The following is a 14,006-nucleotide window of genomic DNA, read 5'->3' as shown; positions in this document are numbered from 1 at the left end:
AGTGGGCTCCATAAGACCCCAAACAGGTAGGGTCCTTCCCTGAGCACCTGTTTATCGCCTGCACTGCAGGGCCTGACTCCCCTGTCCTGGTCTCCTCTGATGCACATCTTCAGAACCCTCACCCACGCTCCCCGTGCCTGGTGCCTCACCCAAAACCTCCAGGATCACAGCCCAAGGCCACACTCCAGACTCAGCAGGGGCCTGACAGCCGGCAGCAGTGACAGCCTCAGTCCATCCCTCCCAACATCCATCTCTCCATTCTTTTGCTGTGTCGTCCTGATGTACATTTGATCTCACCCTCAGTGCAGTGTGGCCACTCACAAATGAAACCATCACAGGTTGCGTGGGGAGAGTAAATAGCATCCAAAGGAATCCTGGTTTCCATTTCAGGGCCTTGCAAGAACTCGGAGTGGAGAACCAGATTCTTGGCCCCCAGAGTGCCCAACATCAGGCGAGGCCCTTCGGAGCAGGTGTTTGAGCAGCCCCTGGGTGAAATCCACAAACACAGCACCTTCCACCTTGTACAAAATCCTGAAGAAATCAATGCCATACCCCAGCTGGGAGAGAAAAAGGAAAGGCTTTGTGGTTTGATGTGTATTTTTCATGTGAGTGCTTGGTACCGTGACACTGGAAGACAAAATGAGGTAGGTGGACTGTCAGACCGATTTGTTAGAAAGAGTAAATTTGGATTTCAGAGAAATAAAGTAATTTTTAACTAATACCTTTTAAATTCTGATATGCTGAAAAGAAAACCCCATGAATTTGCTTGCACATGAGTGGCTGCCACCCAGACACCTGAGAAATCCTGTTTCTGATTCCCGAAGAAGCCTGGCCACGGAGATGTGACGCTGAGTGCGGAGCCATGCTGTGTGGAGTCCAGGTGAGCCAGGTTCAGTCTCCCAGCCTAATGGGCAGCTTCGCCCCAGTCCAGTGGGTAACCACACAGGTGATGCCCAATCCAGTTCCGAGGGGCCCTGGACCAAGGGGCCTTTGGGAACAGTGGAGGGCATCCTAGTGCTGAGTGGTGCGGGCTGGTCCTTCAAGGCACAGAGCTGTTGTGACACCAGGGTCACTGCCCCTGGGGTGTGCCTGTCCCTCCCATGAGGACCCAAAGGGCCTAGATCTTGGACCTGGGTGACAGCCCATCTCCAGGGGTCCCAGCTAGTCCACAGCCATACAATTCACCAATGTAAAGTGTACATTTCAGTGTTTCTCAGTGCCCTGACACTTGTGCACCCACCACCACCATCAATTTTAGGACATTTTCATCATATAAAAGAAACCCTGTGTCTACAGCAGTCACTGCTTTCTCCCCATCCCACCCCTGCCGTTCCTAGCCCTGAGCCATCCTTAATTTAATTCATCTATTCTGGCATCTCATGTAAGTAGAATCCTATAATTTATTGTCTTTGGTTACCAGCTGTGTTTAAGATTATTTTGAGAAAAGAAAACACATTGATGCATTAAGCAAAAGATTACAACACTACTTAGGGTATCTGTTGTATGGTGGTTATAAAGAAAAGTATTACATTCCATTTTTAATGATAAAATAATTACAGTACAATTTTGGCTTTTTAATTTAATCACTACTTTGGGAAGCTTAGCATTGCACAGGATGACCCTGAAGGCTGAACTGTTTGCCCTTATCTTTTCTTAAAAGTTTGCTAGGGAGATCTTTTGCTGGGTTAGCAGCTCGGAGCATCGAGATAAGTCCTCCCACTGCAGCAGCTCGATGGCTGCGCAGGGTGTGCACAGAGCAGATGTAGCCTTGGGCGCTGTGCTTCTCTGCTGGAGCTCCAGCAAGGTTATCAACCCATGTGTTAGTGGAGGACTGGAGTATAGTCTGGGGTGGTCCTGCATATGTGCTTGTGTGTGTGTGTACGCGCACGCGCGTGTGTGTGTGCGTACATGTGCACGTGTGAGTGTTAAGTTCATCAGAGCTGAGTGCTTTTTGAGTTGATTACTTTATCAGGAATTAGACTGCTTCTAAAGCTGATACCAGATTATGTTTCAGATGAAGTGTTCTTAGTACAGCTTGCCCGTGGTCAAGCCTTTTCTAAGGAAAATTAATGAATGTAGCTTTCAATGTGTTAAATTTAGCTGGTTTACTTGGCAAATCTCTCGAAACTCCTGTTTGAAATGTATACTAACACAGTGACTGTGAAAGCACTAGTCAGTATTCTTGTATTAATCCTTAATGATATACTGCTTTTTTTCTCACGCGTATCTTTCCACCCCCATGCTGTAAAATTCCCTTCTGCTAATTTATCCTTCAAGGCTGCACAGAAACCCTTCCTTCCCCTGCTTCCTCCAGCCTAATTGTGTTCTGTCCCTTATAGGAGCATTTTTTATATCCAGAGTCAGATCCTGCCCTGTATGATTTCATGTGTATTTGTTTCACTTTGCAAAGAAATCAGGAATACCCTTGTATTTTCCTGCAGAGCCCATGCAGTCTGCACTAGGCAGGTTTATGCTGGGTTGCGCAAATGTAAATGTCTTGAGGGAATCTTCTCCTATAATTTGAAAAACAACCTTTGAGAGTGGAAGCATTGCCCAATTTGCCTACCACCAAAATGAAGCACGTCAGCCACAAACGCAGAACACTTCTTGATGTTTGTGTCCGCGTTATCCCTGTGGTGTGAGTGTCAGGGTGGTGACAGGCCGCACTCCGCAGCATCCCGCATGTCCCGAGCAGAGGACTGCTTTGGGCCTGCTGTGAGTGGGTATGAGAGCTTGCTGTGAATGGGTATGAGAGCTTGCTGTGAAGTCGCAAACAGCGCTCTCTTCTCCTCCACCTCCTCCTAAGACCTCAGTACTGAATTGGTGGGAGGAAACCTTTTGGAAAATTTAAGGAAGAGCTCAGATTTAAAAGAACACTAGAGTCCATTATTCCATAGCCAGTGAAAATGGAAGCCTGTCCTAGTGTTAGAGGCAGTAAGACAGGGTCTTTTTTTTCCTTCCAAAGCTATTGCTATAAATATTGGATATATGTAACTTGCAAACATTTCATTTTCAAAGCAGTGATACCTAAGAAAATATCCTATAACTATGCAAATATAACATAAGTGATAGCTTCCAATTTTTAAAAAATTGATGTTATTTTATATGTACTTTAAAGAATATTTCCCATTGTATTTTTATTAAAACAATTCATTTTATTATTATTAAAGCATAACTATTTCTGTTTTGTTTCTGATATCCATGACCCTGGTCTTTTTTGGCTCCTTCTTCCCCTTGATAGCATCGTGCAGTGCTCTGAAGTAGTTAATTGGTATTTTCTGAGCTGAATTAACAACCTACTAATAATGACATGCAGTAAGTCTTATACGCTAAAAATAACACTTGCTAGTGAGATATGGAATACTGGGATTCAAGGCAGCTAGACAGGGAACCCATGGAGAGAATGAGTTTATTGTGTAACAGTGTAGGCTTCCACACACACGGTGTTTTAAATGTGTCCATGTGGTTTTGTATCTGTTATTTCACTTGAATTCTCTTAGCAGTCTGAAGACTTGGCATCCCTGAGACTCACAGTGACTCTGTGAATGTTTTCATCTCAGGCACCAGCAGAGGGGCTGATCTGCTTGTCTGCTGCCGCTCCCCAAGACCTCAGCCCCGCTGTGCATGCCAGGCCTCCAGCGGGCCCCGCTGTGGCTGCTCTTCTTCACCTGCAGCTGCTCGGGTGATTCTTCTCATCTGCTAACAAGTTAGGTTTGAAGGATGACCATGTCCTGCTTGGCTGCGCTACCCAGGCCTCGCACTGCTGCACTCACATCCCATCCGGCCTGTATCCTTCATAACACTTCTACATCTTATACTACCTTGTTTATTTGTGGGTATATGTATTGTCCACTTTTCCTCAGCAGGGTCTAATGTTTGTACTTGAGTTCTCGATCACTCTAGTTGAGCGCATTTTGGCGCTCAGTCCACATTTGTTAAGGGAGGAGCTGTGACAGAAGAGCGAGAGAGTGAAGACTGAGACTCTAGACACGAGTTTCCAGCTTCCTTTCACTGGTTGGTTTAGTAGAGCACATAGAAAAGCCTGATAAAGCTGGACTTGACGGCTCACACCTGCAATTTCTGTACTCTGGGAGGCTCCTGCAATCTCTTCACTCTGGGAGGCAAGGCAGGAGGATCACAAATTGACCCCAGCCTGGGGCAACTTAGCAAGAAGATCCTATCTCAAAATAAAGAATAACAGAAAAGGACTGGAGATGTGCTGTTAAAAGCCCTAGGCTCCTTCTTGGTACTGCTAGAAGGAGAGAGAGGGAGATAATTTTGATAAGCAAATCGAACTCCAGTTGGAATAAAAGGATGCCAACACATTATACCTCTTTTAGTGCTAACTGCAAGACTCCCAAATTAAAGGCTGATTAAGCTGAGCACAAAATCATGGGAGTTGGGGTTGCCCAGTTAATGCAGTGAGTTCACTTTGATGTAACTGCAGATGGTTGCAAGAAATCCGTAAGACCAGAAAAGAAACTGCATTGCATACTCACAGTGCTTGTCCAAGTATCGGTACAGTTTAAGCCGGTCTCTCTGAGCCGGCGTTCCAGTGTACAGTCACGGAGATGTCGGGCAGCCATAGCCAGGACACAGGAAGTCCTGCCATATTGTCTGGAGATTTCTCTTGAGCATAAAGTTCACTGTATGTGTGAGTGTACATGTATGTGTACATATATGTTTGTATGTGTGTGATTATATGAGAATTGAAACCTTTTAGTTACAAACCTTACCAGTTTATGGTGTTCAGAGGAAATCTGTTCAGTGCAGAGTAAGATGTGCCGCTGTGTTTCTCATGAATTGGTCATTTGTGATACTAATCTTTCATTAATTAGACTACTGTAGGGAAGAGCTGCTCATTTTCTCTGTAACCCCATCTTTGTTAAGACCATTGTGAACAAATCCACAATGATTCTGGTTGATAGTGAGGCAGAGAATTTAAACACATGTGTGTAGTGAACATGATTAAAGATTAGCCCTTTAAGATCCATTTAAGATAAAATAACTTGGATTTTATTTGCCGGAGAATTCATGTTTCTTTATCTTTTTATTCTAGTCCTAAAGAATATTCTTACATATAATAAAGAACTTCCATTTGATGTTCAGCCTGTCCCATTAAGGTAAAAATTTTTAAAACCATCCATATTTTATTCCTTGCTTTGCTATTTTATGCCTGCGTTCAGACACTGGTTTTTGTATGCCAGTGTTGGTATCATTGGTGTGACTGGTGTCATTGGTAGCGATGATATCATTGATATCAACATGGGTATCAATATTGACTTTTTAAAAAATAATCACCATCGTGCCTTGAGAAATGAGAATATGATAATCTGTGATGCTTCATTAGTATATTAAACTGGTTGCTCACTAATTTTCCTATCCTTTTTCATGTAGAAGAATTTTAGCCCCTGATGAAGAAGAGAATTTAGAATTTGAAGAAGATGAGGAAGAGGGCGGCGCTGGAGCAGGATCTCAAGATTCCTTTCCCGCTAGAGTCCCTGGTGGGTAGCTCATGTGAAGAATACACTACTTAATCCAGGGGCAGAGTGCTTGGAACTTACCTTGGATTCTTGCTCGGGAATAACCCCTCCAGAGCCCATGCTGGTCCTGTGTAGCTTTCCGTGGGTTACAGTTTGCAGTAGCTGTAGTGTGAAAGTACCTTTCTGTCTTTGTCAAGGGAGCCTAAGCAATCCGCATGCTAAGAGATGCCTGAGGAGGAGTTGTAAATTGTAGTGACTGTTAAGAGCTGTTACAGAAGGAGCTCACAAGAATGCAATCAGCAAAGGAAAGGCACAGGGCTGGAGTCCAGAAGAAACTGGGAGTCCCTGGGGTGGACCAAACCTGGCACCTCTGGAGAGGGCAGTGCTGTCTCCTAGGCAGCTCCTTGTGCTTATGGGCTGTTGCCCTCGAGGCACGGAAATAAATAACTGGGATGCTTTCCTGACTTGGTGGTCTTTACTGCCTTTGCTGACTGTATGGCAGTGCGTGCAGCTGCAGCTGTGTAAACTCCCACTTGGCTAGCTGTTTGCTTCCTTGCCCTGGCTCCATGGCAAACGCAGCCCTTAGAGCAGCAGAGCTAAGTCATGAGACGCAGAGGTGTGCTCTGTTCGTGCCTGGGGCTGCCAAGTTGAATTAAATCCACTGGCTGTATACAGTTAAATGCAAGCTCAGTTGAGATTTTTGTGCTCTGGTACAGTATTTGCTGTTTGATTTTAGAGATACAAGCAGCTCACTGAACCCTTTTAGTGTGAATTTTTTTTCCTCTCAGAGTAAGAAAGAGAACATGTAGTTTAATTGACTGTACTTGGTTTGGAACCATGCTGTCCAGGGCTGTAAGTGTCACTGAAAACAAACTTGTAAAATTCTAGTCATTGAAAGTGACATCAGGAGGGAGGGCAGGGAAGACTGAAGAGGAATCAGCTTCTTTGGTATGTGTGCCGTCTCCCACGATGAGTGTACTATGTACAGCACTGATGTATTCGTAAACACTAAAAAACAGAACAGAAATGACATTGCACAGCAAGAGAACATGTAACCTTTAACTTAATCATATAGAGGAAAAGTTTGTTTCTCTGAGGGGGACTCAGGGTTTCAGTGATGACTAAGCTGTGCCCACATTATTATGCAGTTTGGTTCTAGGATAATGACTTTTTTATTGCCTGTATGACCATGAGTTTGAGGCCAGCCGGGACTACACAGCACGACCTTGTCTCAAAAAACAACAAAGCGAAACATTGCTAAGAATGTTTTAAATCAAGACTGGATTTAAAACTTAATTGAAGATTTTTCTGCATCTATTGACAAGATTACAAAAATTTTTCCCTTCATCTGCTAATGTAAACTACCTTGATACATGTGTTAAGCTAACCACATGTTCTGGAAAATATTCCCTGGTTTGTGGAGATTTTCCTGATCCTGTCTGTAATGTTGCTGGCATCTCAATTCACCCAGCCATCCAAAGATCTCAAACATGCAAACTGCTTTTGTGGTGTCATGCGACATTCTCTGTGGCAGGAACTTCTGTGAGCTTTGTCAGACAGAACAGGATGAAGAGAAGAGAAATGGGACTGAAAAGGCCTAACTAAATATGTAACTGTAAACTTCAAATTACGTTCTTTTTCATAGCAGCTAAAGGATGTGTTGATCTGACTGAATTTGAGACTTCAGGACAGCAAACTATTTAAAAAGCATCTTCCTCACTCTACTAAGTGCTGAGATGTAAAGCCTATCGCATATCCACAGGTGCATGCCATGAGGACACCGTAGTTATTTTGTGGTTATTTACAAATGGCTTCCTTGACCTACTGGAAGTTTTAACCTGACTTTTCCTTGAATGAACTTGAATTAATGTCTTCCTTAGGGTGATGAGATGTGGAAGTGTACGTCAGTGTTGTATATAAAATACATCTGCAAAGAAGAACAGTGTGCAGGAGGCTTGCAGGCCAGAGTGCATTGTGCTTGCCTGGTTACGGGTTGAGAACAGGTAGAATATTTCCATGTTTGCTGACAGTATTTACTGTGAAACTGTTGGCAGAGCTGGCTTTTACCAGGGTTTCCTTGTTGCCAGGTACTTTATTACGACGGCTGCCCTCAGAGCCGGGCATGATGCTGCTCACCATCAGAATCAAGAAGACTGGCCTGAAGGATGCCAGAAAATGCATTGATCCTTACATTACAGTCAGCGTTATTGGGTCCTGTCCTAGATCCCCGATCTCCCAAAGGAGTATATGGCGGAGGTTAAATAAAAAAAAGACAAATCATATGCTTTTTAGGGCTTCAGGAGGGTCAAAACCCTTTAATTAAGCTCGAGGCTTCAAGGGAAAAGACAAAGGATTTTCAGTCTGCTGTATTAGGACCAAGGACAAGGACGGAGAAACTGAGGAAAGTGCAGGCAATGAGCAGGACCTTGGGAGTCACCTCAAGAACACCTCCAAGTAATGAATCAAGTCAATTAAGTAGCACTGTCTTATGAAGACATGGTAGAAGTGAGACTGTAGGAGTAATCTTTGCAGCTGCGGTCTCTACCTAGTTAATTGGGGTTGGAGCCAGAGTGTCCGCTGCTGTGTCCCTTATCTTGTCCTTTGAGGTATCTCTGGCCTCACAGGCTACACAGGCCTCAGCCAGGACCAGTGATTCATAAAGGTTCACTTACTATGAATCAGCTCCCGTCACCAGGCAAGGGGCCTAGGCCTAGGACAGACTCACAGATAAACATAGAAAGCCAAGTAGTAAAATTTAAATCCTGCTCAGAGCCGCCTCGGAGTGGTCACCAACAACTCCTCCCTTTTGTTTTTGTAGCAACAGCTGGATCAGGGTGAGGCGTGGTTGAATGTTGTCTAGGAGTCTGCCCCTCTTGGGTCCTCTTTGACAGACTATGAGTAGAAAAGGAGAAACATACAAATTACTCCAAGAATACCAACATAAAGCCAGAAATGTGCCTTTAGACAGGTGAGTGGATTTAGTTGATTTAAAGCATCAGAAAATTTGTCTCAATCTTGAATTTGTCCTCAAATTTTTGGGTTTGTTGGGACATTGACAAAACCGCTTTCTGGAGTGCATCAATATCTGTAGTAATATTTTGATGGATAGCTCCTTGTATAAGTTTCTTTATATCCTCCCAAGGATACATAGCTTTGTTATAAGGCAAGGGAGTTATGCAGAAACGAGTGGCCTTGTAATGGCAGCTTAATCCTTGTAATAGTTGTAAACTCTCTGTTTGATCTCCCATCCATAACACAGAAGTTTCCAGCATGCTAAGCCGTGTCTGTAGTTTGGCATTTATATTATGTTGTATTTTCCATGCCTTATCAGCAGTTTTTGTCCAATTATCTATGAAATGCTCTATCTGTATAGAATGTGTAATGGCCACTGAAGAAACCACCACACTGGAAATCAGGAGAACCAGAGAGACATTTCCTGTAATAATTATCCCAAGCATTTTTTTTTTTTTTGCCCTGTGTGTCAGACATTTTACTAGTGTATATAGCAAATGTGATGCTGGAGAGTAGGACCATATTTCGGTGAGATTCACGGGGATCCAAACTCCTGGCATGTGACACATTATCAATAATGTCTGTCCATAAACAGCTCCTGGTCTTATACAGTGGCTCAAGGTACAATTTGAACACTTGAAACAGTTCACATTCCAAGATACAGTACCATATAAAAATATATAGGGATTATAAATGTAAATAAATGGTTGGATAGTCTTATGTTTTAATTTATAAATTTCTTTATCATGTGATTTAAAGTCCCTACAAGTCCATATGTTCCCTTCTATAAAAGTTAATGCTAACTTCCAGAAAGACTGTTGAATGGGTCCTACCTGTGTACCATAGATTAAGTGAGGCATGGGGGTACTAAGTCCTAAACCAGTCCAGTTTACATGTTGTACAGGAAGAGATTGTTTAGTAACATTGTCTGAATATATCCAACTTAGGGCCATCCATGGGTCTGTATTTTTTATCGTTCCAACAAGTTCTTCCCATGGGCTCCAATCAATAAACTCATATTGTCCTATTTTCCTTTAATTCCTGTCTTGGCCCAACAAGCAGCCTCTTCATGAATCTGTAAGGGACCAGTTTCAGAGCAGATAGTTAACTTTGGCTTCCATAAATCTGAGGTTTCTCCTGGGGTAGGTGTAGACCCCAGAGTAATAACTACCAATTGATCTACAGTGTATCCCAGCCATATTTGTGGGTGAGCATTGTGGCAATGGTTTGATTGGACCATAGCATATTCAACACATAGTGGTGGGTTAGGGACATAGGTCCAATATTCAACTCCTGAGACAGGCATTATACATACGGATACTGCCAGCGGGGCCATTAAGGCAACCAAAAGATTTTCAGGGGTTGGTGGAATCCCCCTTTTGGTGACTATATCTCTAGCCTCACTGATCCTTGCTTGGATGTTGTTCCACTGGATCACTTGTCTTTTCTCCTGGTCTCTTGGGGGAGCTTGATTTTCTGGCTGATTGGCAGGTCTTCTAGGGCCCAGGTTGGTGGAGTCATCACCTAAGGCTGCCCTCAGTATTGGTTGTGTCTCCCACCAATGCTGTGTATATCTTCTGGATCTTTCACCTGTTAAGACACAAGCATTAGTAGCTGCTTCCACATTAGTAGCTGTATTGATCTTTTTAAGTTTAAATTAAGCACGGAAAAGGCAAAACTTGGTCTATCTGTGGGAAAAATAAGAATGTTAAAAAAGCAATCTTTTAAATCAATTATGATGAAAGGCCAGTCTCTAAGAACTGTGGTTAGATTTGGCAGTCTTGGCTGTAGTGCCCCTATAGGAAGTAAGCAGGCATTTATAGCTCTTAAATCCTGTAACAACCTCCACTTGTTTGACTTCTTTGGAATAACAAAGATAGGAGTATTCCAAGGGCTAACTGAGCTTTCTAAATGGCCTTGTTGTAGTTGTTCTCTAACTAATTTGTCTAATTGAGTTAGCTTCTCCTTTTTAAGGGGCCATTGAATCTTAACAGGCTCTTTGATTCCCTGTAACTTTTTTCTTAGTCCTTTGTCTTTCTGATATCCCATTTTAATCATCATTTTCTTAATTTTAGGATTTGAATCTATTTGTTTAGTTTCCAAATTGGAATTTGTTTGTTCAGCTTTAAAATCAGAATCGCTGGTCAGCACTAATTTCCACTTTTGTAATAAATCTTGTTCCCACAAGTTAACTGGAATAGGTGCCACATAAGCTGAGAAGAAACCCTTTTGTTGGTTTGGCCCCTCATAAGGCAAAGGTGAGGCACTCTGTGAAACATGCTGAGGGGTCCCCAGTCTGATAAGAGAGTTGGGGGCTTTCTTTGTTTGCCACGTGACAGGCCATTGTTTTAATGTAATTACAGACACATCCGCACCAGTGTCTATCAGACCCTCAAGGTATTTCCCATTAATTTTTATAAAACACACGGGCCTGTTTTTAGTCACTTTCTGTGTAAAATAAATTTCTCTTTTTGTAGTTTTGCTCTGAGGGTCTTGCTCCCTCCTGAGCTGTCTATACTTAACAAAAGAAGACTTTTCTATAGGTAACAAAATCAACTGTGCTATATAGTCTCTGAAAGGATTTTGCCCCAGATGGGATACTGTAGCCAGAGGGAAGCTGGGAGGCGGAACCAAGGGGCTATATCTTCCCACTCCTAGGCAATTTACCTGTGGTGCAAAATTGATACCAATGGGCTAGCTCTGCATCACTAATGTCCCTTAGGCACCACCCCAAACCTAAGCTACATGTATGCCCTCACACCACATGTCTGGCTGGCCATTGGCAGAGCCATGTAACCCAGTTGGAAATGTGTGCTGTAGCACACAGGAGCACTTCATGGTGATGCAGTGCATGCCAAGCTGCTTTTGCACAGGTGCTGAACTGGACCATGCCTAGAAGGGCTGAAATAGGCCAGTGGACTAACTTAGGTGCCCTGAGACACCTATGTAACGAACAGTATATGAACACCGAGCAGTCTTGAAACCAAATATTGATTAACTAGGACTCTTGATCCTGGACATTACAACCTGCATGATGAGTTAGTGCCTTTGTGGTTTTAAATGTTATGGTAACTGTAACCAGAACTTAGGTGGTGTACATGACTTTTTTTTTTTTTTTGTCTTTTTGAGACAGGGTCTCTCTATGCAGTTCAGGATGGCCTTAGCTCACTTTGTAGCCCAGGCTGGTCTCAAACTCACAACTATCCTCCTACTTCAGTCTCTTGAGTGCTGGGTTTACAGGCGTGAACCACCACACCTGGCCATGACATTTTACTTATTGATGAAAGGTTCTGTTGGAGGTTCTCATGTCCAGTTTCGGTTCTTGACTTAAATATAACAAGAAAATTCTGAAAATGTTAAAGCTCTTTCCAAGTCATGCATGTGATCAATATTAGAAATTAGGGACAGAGCTACATACTCACAAATCATTTGCACTGCAGGTTTTTATTGCACCAGAAGTGAGGGGCTGTCCTGCAGGGGCATCAGCTCTTAACCGTGCAGACCACGCTGTGTCTGCCACCTGCTCTGCACTCAGGCCAGGCAGGCTGTGTGCCTTACTCCAAAAGTCTCCTGCCTTGACCCATACAGTTTCCTGCAAACCAGCAGCAAGTGGGAGTCTGTTCTCCAGGAGCCCCTGCAGGATTCTGTGGTTTCTTGACACTCCTCAGTGTGTGCCTGCAGGCATCCTGACATAGAAACCTGTTTCTCTCTAGATCTGAACGGCATAGATTTGACGCCTGTGCAGGACACGCCTGTGGCTTCAAGAAAGGAGGACACATATGTCCATTTCAACGTGGACATCGAGCTCCAGAAGCATGTGGAGAAGCTGACCAAAGGTATCTGTGGGATGCGGGGCTTTGGCCGGCTGGCACACCCTGGTGTATGAGCACGGTGTGGTGCAGTGCTGCACAGGTCGTGCCTGGCAGAGCTGTGTCCCATGGGTGTCAGGAGACACTGACTTGAGAAAGTTGAATCTGTACTTTGTAAAAACATGGGAACTAGGAATCACATGATCCAGGAAATGCCCCTGGAAATGCTCTTGGATATCAGATTTCATTGTCTTCTGCAGAAGAGTGGGAGGTCTCCTCACGTTGACAGCAGGGCAGAGGGCACTTCTGCAGGTCCCCACAGCCTCACTGCCCTGTGCTGGGACTGCTGGCCCTGGCAGGTCGTTGGTGGGAAGCTGGGCGAAGAGAGCACACGTTTCTGAAGCACCCAGATTGTGTTTCCATGTTCAGTGTTCACTAGAGTGCAGTGCTGCTGCCGGCCAGACTCATGTTTACTTGGAAAAATTAGAATGGGATAAACAGTTCGAATCCCAGCCTCAAAAATACTGAATTTGGAGAATTTTGTTTGAGGGGAAAGAGATGCTTCAGTGTAAGAAACTCTCTAATGCCTATTGTGTGTGGTACACAGTGCTTTGGGCTCTGCTGAGCTGTGACACCTTCGCGTTCCTCTTCTTGTATTTGACGTCTATACTCCTCAATGACTGCGCTTAGGCAAGTAACTGACCTTGGGTCAGCCTAGCTCAGAGACCTGTGCTGTGCTCATACAGCAAGGTAGTGCAGTCAAAAGCAGCGCTCAGACCCAGCAGTTTGGGGGCTGCCACACTAGGTTAGAGTCACAGCACCACACCACACTGGACACAGGTCACTTTGTCAAATCCTGTCTGTCCCTCTGTTCCCTGCGGTGGTCAGTGAGAACTCTTGGATCCAGGAGGACAAGCTGGCCATGGTTCACCAGCTTGTGTGTTTCCCTCCTCAGGTGCAGCCGTCTTCTTTGAATTCAAGCACTACAAGCCCAAGAAGAGGTTCACCAGCATCAAGTATTTCACCTTCATGGAGATGGATGAGGTCAAACCCAGGCCAACTGTGATTCAACTGTAAGTGGCATGTGGACAGCTGAGCTCTGCTCTCAGGTGTCCTCCCAGCCCCGCTTCCCTGTTGAATTACCTTGCAGATCAGTCACCAGGCATTCTAAATAATGCTCTCTTTTGTGGTTACAGCTACAAGAAACCCACTGACTTTAAAACAAAAAAATTACAGTTATTACCAAGAAACCACTTTATCTTCACCTGCATCAAACTTTGCATAAGGACTAATACTCACCTGAGTACCCTGGAACTCCTGTGAATCTTACCAGCCAGTAGCATGCACCACAGCTCTGCAGGATCTTCAATCTCTTGGGCAGGAAGTGGGCTCTGCCCACCCAGCAGGCCAGCGAGTACCTGGCATGGCTGCAGTGTGGAACCGAGTCTGGTGTGTTGCAGAGCAAGTCCCCTTTGGACCTAGGCTTACTGTAGGTGCCGGAACATGCTCTTCTCTGTTAATTGTGCGATCCATAGTCTGTTTTATAATTTGCCTCTGCCCCTACCCGGCTTCCCAGAACAGTGCTGTTGTGGGAGGCGTGCTCATCTTCAGACCCCACCCAGCAACAAGAATGTGCTTGAGTTTACACACCTGCTCCCTGGGGCCAGGCTGTGTGTAGAGGCCCCCCAAGTGGGACGGGCTG

General features: G+C 44.4%; 1 pseudogene; it reads left to right on the top strand.

Annotated features, from left to right (window-relative positions):
- The first annotated feature begins 862 nt into the window (after window positions 1-862).
- LOC100722348 (axin interactor, dorsalization-associated protein-like) lies at window positions 863-13,596 on the top strand (annotated as a pseudogene).
- Window positions 13,597-14,006: the final 410 nt, after the last annotated feature.

This window comes from Cavia porcellus, unplaced genomic scaffold, assembly GCF_034190915.1.
Source record: "Cavia porcellus strain 051 isolate PalLab524CR breed Dunkin Hartley unplaced genomic scaffold, mCavPor4.1 scaffold_6, whole genome shotgun sequence".
NCBI lineage: Eukaryota > Metazoa > Chordata > Mammalia > Rodentia > Caviidae > Cavia > Cavia porcellus.
The sequence above is the reverse complement of the archived record's forward strand: the minus strand, read 5'-3'. Positions and strand labels throughout refer to the sequence as shown.